Source organism: Micrasema longulum, unplaced genomic scaffold (assembly GCF_059751315.1).
Source record: "Micrasema longulum isolate JH-2025_06_02 unplaced genomic scaffold, ASM5975131v1 h1tg003513l, whole genome shotgun sequence".
NCBI lineage: Eukaryota > Metazoa > Arthropoda > Insecta > Trichoptera > Brachycentridae > Micrasema > Micrasema longulum.
This window is the reverse complement of record NW_028280563.1, coordinates 25051-33242: the sequence shown is the minus strand read 5'-3', so window position 1 is coordinate 33242 and position 8192 is coordinate 25051.

Here is an 8192-nt window from a genome sequence, read left to right as displayed (position 1 = left end):
TGATAAAAATAAAAAATAATAAAAGGAATCAAATAATTAGTTACGTAAATCTTGACGAAGAAGCTTGTTTGCTTTGAAACCGGTCGGTGGAAAAGAAAAATTAGTGGTTAAAAACAAAGTTCTTTTATTTATTTTATTTTTTAAAAATGTACTTAAATGAATGCGTATTTAACCTAAAATTTGTATACGTAGCTGCGTATAATAAGCTAATTAAATAAGCTTGTTAAAAATATAAAATCACATAGATAACATGATATTTTATGTATTAATTTGACCTTATTCTAGGTTATTAGATAAAAAAAAATCCTTTGTAACTCAATCACATATGTTTATCGACGTCGATCAAGTCCTCAACCAACTTGACAGATCACAATGAAAGTGGATCAGTTTATCGTGGTCGCGTGGTCGCGTGGCCAAACGCCAAACGCCAAACGTCAAAGTCAACGTGAGTCGAGTTTCGGTGTGTTCGTTTGTCGTTTGTTTTGCAAGATTTTCTTTTCTTAAAGTGTGGCAATATAAAAAAATGACAATTTGCGATCGATGAATTTCAGTCGAGGTTCCGTTGGAATCGGTAATCGAAAATCGCGGTGAGATTTTTTTATCGCGTCGATTATAACCGACAGTAGCGCCCCTTGTGGTTAAGCTACTGGTCTCGTGGTGTAATGGTCAGCGCATTAGCCTACCGTGCAAGAGGTCTCGGGATCGATTCCCGACATGGTTGATATGAAATAATCTTTAAAAGGGTGTTTTTACACTAGAATATTTCATAGTCCCTTGACTGGTACCTGAAGCGTAAGACGGATCACCTTACCTTCATGTAACAAAAATGATCAAGATTCGCTGCGATTGGTGGATTAATGCAGTGCTCTATGCACCATTAGGTGTGGAAAGGAATGATGATGATGATGATGAATGTATCTTTCAATAATAATTTTTGATGGCCGTTTTTACACCACAGCTAAAATCCACCCAGCCTGATAAAAAACAGGTGAATTGACTTTTATCGTACGATAATTATTTTTGAAAATTATTTTATTTACCAGTACACCATGAAGCCGACTAATCTCTACTCGATTTTTTTAGAAAGAAAATAATAAATAAAACCAAAATCTAATTTTACGGGCCGGGTAGATTTGCATGATACATGTGTAGTGAGCTTATCTCTATAAGTACTTTTATTTCAATTAACGGTTGTCTTTTTTAAAACTATTTTTTTAAATAATATTATTTTTTATATTGTTGTTTTTTCGTCTAAAAAGAATGACACGGCTCACGTAGTAAGTTGTTAGAAACCATTTATAATTACAGCGCATACAAATTATCGCTACATATTGAACGGATATTTCAAATTTCGGTGATTAAAATCAGCGTCAAATAACAACGATAATTTCAGAAATCCTCTAATTTCACACAGTTAGTATCCGCTTCATATTAGAATGAAGATAATATACACACATACCTAGTAAATGTTCAGTTTTCTTATTTCTTAAGAGGGAAGTAACACACTCGTCCGTTTGGGTATGCTGGATCACGATTATTTTTCCCTTTTTCATGACAAATTATCCTTAAATAATACATTAAGCTGAATTCACTTTTTTTATTAATTCTCGCTGAATTGTTGAATTTTTTTTTAAAATAAATTTTTCATAAATGATACTGTTTAAAATGTTTTTAAAAATTCTATACATATCTACTTTTATACATCTAGTAAAGGTTAAAACTGTAACTCTCCAAAAAAAGAGACTAACTCTTGTGTTTGGTGAGTGGCTTACACTGTTATACTTGTTTATTTATTTGAGTTTATATAATTTTGAGTATACGAATAGATGAAAAAAAAAAAACAAAAACACATGATATATGATATATAAATATGAACAGAAAATAATAATACATTCATCCTAATTAAAATTTAATGCAGTTTTTACACTTGTTAAAAAAAATTTTAGATTTACTTTGAATTTATTGATAGATATATTAGTTTTAATAGTTTTTAGTTCATTGGGGAGATTACTGTAATTTTTTATACCATTGAAGACAAATCTATTTTGACCATGACTTGTGTGGAATTTAGGGATTTTAATAATATTTTGGTATTCATCTCAAATTCTTTTATTTTTTCTTCTTTATAAATTTGTATGGTAGAATTTATTTTATAAATATTGTCTACTATATGAGCATGAAATAATTTATATGGACTTTCCGTTTTGAATGTTGAGGGCTTCTTTAAAATTACTTTAATAATTAATCTTTGTAGTATTTTAATAGGGTTTAATTTTTTATTTATTCTCGTCTTTTTCGTCTATTGATATAAAAAACTCTAAGAAAAAGAAAACTCTTTTAATGTCAACATATGTAAGCTTTTATACATGAATAACTATTTAAATGTCAATATACAAGAATATTATAAATATATTTTTTTATGTCAACATACAAAGCTTTTACAAATAGAAAACTATTTTTATGTCAACGTACAAATAAAACTCTTTTGTAAATGGAAAACTCTTTTTATGTCAAACTCCGGTGACAACTGTCGTCAAGTGGAGGCGATACGGTTAGCTAGGCCATATGCTGCGTATGCCTACTGAGAGCCTTAACCACGCTTGCCTACTTTACGAGGCATCAGGTTCTCGACGTCCTAGACCTCCACTGCTGTCTGATCGTCGGCAGTTTATGTCTGTCTTCGGGACGAGAACCTGACTTGGGAAGACGCAAATGAGTTGGCAGCCGATAGAGATGCATGGGGGCTCTTTGCGAATACCATATGCTCCAACTAGGGAGCGGACATGGAATGATGACAAAAAAACTGTTTTATAAATAGAAAACTCTTTTTATGTCAACATGGAAAGAAAACTCTTTTAATAAAAAAGAACGCGTTTTATGTCAACATACATTTTTTTTTATAAATAGAAACCGCTTTTTATGTCAACATACAAATAAAACTGTTTTATAAATAGAAAACTCTTTTTATGTCAACATACATAAAAAACTATTTTTATATCAAGACACAAAAAAAACTCTTTTAATAATAGATAACTCTTTTTATGTCAACATACAAAGATTTTTTTTTTGATAAATAGAAAACTCCTTTTATGTCAACTTACAAAGAAAACTCTATTAAAAATAGATAACTAAGGCAACACAGTTTTTTACAATTCAAATATGGAAAACTCTCAGATATAGAAAATTCTATTATGTAAAACGCTAATATAAAAAATCGTTAACCAACCGACATCATTGCATAGTTGTGTCATTGTTCTTCATACCCACCATTGCTTTATTTTGTAACTTCCTTTGCATAACGGACGCACTCTAATAGTGATGAATGATCACATATGAATATAGTGATTATGATACCGAGCCTATTACTTTTGTCTTCCTGTTAACTACGAAGCGTTTACATGGTCAAACTCAGCATTTAAAATTTGAGAAATCACTATCAAAATAGTCAGCCATTTGCCGCTGTGTTTGGTGATCCGAATTTGAGCGGGGTCAATGCAAGGACCCCTGAACGCGTGTGTTAAAAACAGCTATTTGTGTTTTGTCAATTTTAATCAGATCAAGTGTTTTTTTAAAAATACAACATGTCAAAATGATTTTAAACTCGAGTCACGCAATCGGATCAATTAAATACACTTTGTTAATTTGCAAACATCAAAATGCTTATTAACAAAATATTTTTTATGGGCGGTTTCATAAATAATTTTAAAGCTTTATTGTATCGGACTTAGTGAGCAAATTTTCTTGCTGGAGATGCAGCTTATTATAGGAAAATATTATTTTTTTTACATTTTTAAAGTAATAAGGGTCTATGAAATACTGTCCAGTAAAAAATATATTTTTTTGCTAATTATTAGTAGCATAAAAAATACTTTCCTTCCTTTTTAACGTCATTCCATTTGTCACGACCCTAATATGTCACGATACATGTATATTTGTTTCTGGCCATAGAAATTTGTTTATAACAATATCACGAATCTTGACGTCACAACAACCGAGGCCAAACACGTAGCATTTTTACTATAAACAAATTTTCATTAAATTTATTTTTTACATTTATGCATGAAAATATTCCTCCACAAAATCCATATTGATTTTAAAATACAATTAATTATTCTTATTTCATTTATTATTCTAAATTCATATATTTTTAGCGGTATTCGTAGTGTGTGGTTTTTCCCTATTGTCTATAAGGTAAAATAATTTTCTGAACGAAGATGTCTACATTTGTATGAAAATTTGAAGCATCATCTAAATTTGTTGCAACAGAGAGGGAAAACATTTTTGAGAACGGAATATGGAAATCCAGATATTATCACGGCTTGTGACCTGTCACTGACTGGTTTATGTGGCCACTTTACACACTGTGTAACATTCACCATTCTGCCTATGTTTAGACATTTACATTTCCCCAACTCTTCCATCTGTTGACTTTTGTGTAGTAAAAGAGCTGAAGCCTTTATTATGTGGTTGAGATTTATCCGGCTGAACCATTTTACCTCTTACATAGGTAACGCTTGAAATGATTTTTTTAAATTTTTATACTTCTTATATCAATTCGTTTGTAAAAAAATATTCATAACATTTATTATTCAAATTTAACATTTTACTTTATGGAGAATTGAAGATAACTCTGTTTTATATATTTTTTATAAAAATATACTTACATTTAAAACAAAGAACCCTGGACTAGCGTTTTCGACTCGATAGCTGCAAAAATCCTGGAAAAGGAAATCATTCAAAAAATATATACATACGTGGTTGGCGCGTTCGCCTCCCATTGTCGGAGTTCGATTTCTGACAGGGTGGACTTAAATAATTAGTTTTAAAGGTGGTTTTACATTGCAATATATAATATTTTTTGTTGACTTTGCCCAGCTGTATGAAACAAAACTTATGATTTTCTTGTTATATTACTTTAAAATATTTTATTATAAAAATAGTTTTTACGTTTATTATTGAATTGTTTAAACTTTCTACTAAATATGTTGTATATTTTTTTTTTTTATAAATCTTGTATAATTATTAGGTTTAATTTTTTTAATAAATCTTGGGTAAAAGGAAATTTATGTTTTTTAAAAAAAAAAAATATCAAGCCAAATAAGTTAATATTATAAATTTTTGTAAAAAGCAGATTTGCCGTTTATGTTAATAAAATAAAAAATTAAATTAAAATATTTCAATGCTATGTTATTTTATTTGTGTTTATTTAAAGTTATTTTTTTTGTATTTGTAACTTATTTATAATTCAATTTAATTGCAATTTCTTTATTTTGTACGTTTATGTACATTACAAAAATGTTTCAAATCATACGTAACACGAAAAAAATTATACTTAATATTTAAATATACAATGATGGTAAAATAAAAATACCCAGCAAATCAAGAAAAGGGACGCTATCCTCTCTGAACTTTTTTTCACTAAAATGAAAGATGTCCATATCCGAAGAGATACGGTTGAGTAGAGACAATGCTCTTCCTACTGGCATTACCATCGGCAGGTTGTTTCTGCGAGCCAGAAGATAAAACAGCTTAATCTGCCTATGTCTAAGGTAGTCATTATGAACATAAAAAAAATCCTATTTATTACACCAATGTTGATCGTAATACCACGCATCTATTAAACGCAAAGAAAAAATTATAATAAATAAAAAATGCTCCCGGACTGGCACCTATAGCGTAAGACTGATCACCTTCTATCCATGTAACAAAAATGACTGCATATTTATTTATTTATTTAGTATTTCACGTTTCATTTTATGTTTCAGGTCCCGACTAGCTAGGAAATTCCTGTGTTTAGGAAGGACCTTATTTTATTCATGTGTTTTTTTATTTTTAATTTCATTAAATGATGCTTAATAAATTCAAAGAATAATAATAACATTATAAAAAATCAATATAAATTTAAATTAGAAAACATGCAAGTAATAATAATAAAAATTGAATCATAAAAATAGATTAGAAAATATGCCATTAATAGTAAATAAATGAGACACAATTATTATAAATTATAAAACATACCGATAATAATAAAAATTGAACCACAAATACACATTAATATAACACAGTGTCCTATGCACCACTTATGTGGATTGGGTTGATGATGGTTCATTTACTTCCCTGTTCCTTACGGGTTTATTAGAAGAGATTGAAATTAAATAAATAAAATCGAATAAATATGTCAATTAGAAGTGATAAAATATGTACTTGTTCCTGTCTGCCGATATTATTTACTGTTTAAATATAACATATTTAAAAAAAATTGTTAATGTTGTTTTTTTTGTTAATTCGTAGGTATTGTTGATATGATGAAAACAGCGTCATTAGTCTGTTATGTTTGAACATTTTTTCTGAGAAGTTATCCAATGCAAAAAGATGGAAAAACACAGATAAATAAATTAAGTCGTAAAAACAAAATTATATCATAATTTTGTACATGTGTGATTAGGCATCTTGTAATGGGGAAGTCCCGTGAATTTATTATATTTTTTTATTTGTTACTAGACTATTAAACCAAACCAAATATTTTCTTCGATATTTTTATGTAATGTTTTATAATCGCAATGATCTTATAAAGTTTAGTAATTTTGAAATTACTCGAAATAAGTCGTGAGTGACCCGGAAACCGGAAATCTATCAAACGCTGTAGTCGATTGATTGAATTGCAAGAAGTTGTAACGTAGTTCATTAATATTGATGCACTTCAATTGAACGTCGTTTTGCAGATATCAGCCAGCCACAGAAAGGTGAAACTGAGATAATAGCACCTTTGTGAGAAGGGGTGAATAATCAAATCTACACAACAGTTGGAATGTTTTTGACTTTGACAAATGATAACCAATCGATAGATTAGTCTTTTTGGTATTACAAAAAATAATCTTATGATGTATTTGAACAGTGTTAATAAATTTTAAAGTACCGTAAGATTTTCTAGTCCTGTGGATGTTTTCCGCAAATTGAGAAATCCCGTTTTAGTGATATTATTTTCAGAATGTGATTATTACAGTTTTACATAATGAAAGCGGTTTGGCTGTTTTTAGCATAACTACGTTCAATTAAATGTTCTAATTTTTACCGCGTGTAAGAAAACCTTTTTTTTTTAATGTATTTATTTTTGTAAAATTCTAACAACAGATATCTTTAAATGTTCTCATAATTTATGAATTATTTTTAAATCTCACGTGCTTTGGAATTTATTAAAAATATTTAAACCATGAAAATACTACGGAGAGGCAGTAGACTACCGAGCAAGCGTGAGTTAGGTATTCTACACGATGCAAAAAAACACGTTTTTAATAGGTAGATGTATTAACAATACATGCAAAGCTACAACCGAAGCTTCTGAATCTTATGCAATAATAGAGAATTATGACATACTACGAATACCGATAAAAGTATGTGAAATTGATTTAGAAAAATTAATTGTATTTTCAAAATCAATATGGGTATTGTGGAGAAATGTTTTCATACATAACTTTTAAAATAAAATTGTTAAAAAAAAATGTCTCCTCAAAAGCGCTATATGTTCGGCCTTGTCAATTCTGACGTCAGGGTTTTTGACCATGTTCTATTTAAATTTAAACGATCACAGACAAAGTTCAAAGTTTAACCGAATCGTGACGTATTAAGGACGTAACCAATACAATGAACCGTTTTCGTGGGAATTTAAAATTGTAAATTTATAAATATGTTTTATGCCACAAAAAAATTTTTTTTTGCTCTACAGTGTTTCATAGACCATTATAATTTTAAAATTACAGTTCCTTCATGAAATAAAATATATAGTTCCTACAGAAATCTGGTGACATGAAAAAAAAAACTATTTTAAGGCCATTTGAAATTTGATGTTTATTTCACAATATTGTTTATAATCAAGTTTTTCTGTAATTTGAATTATTTAATACCAAAAACACGAACGACTTTCGTTTAGAGAAATTTATCTTTTGTGGCCCCAAGAGTGTTCAATGTCCTGGATAAACATATTTAGTTCTACAAAATGAAAGCCATTTTTAGGAGAAGTGTACAAGTTTAGATTTTGTCTAAGGGAAGAGACCATTGCAGGAGACTGCTGCGAGACATTCCATAGATTTACATATAACATATAATACTATTAAGCGTAGTGTCCAGATGTTCATTAAAATTTACGGATTATTTTATGATTATTAAAATAAATACATCAATAATAATTATTATAA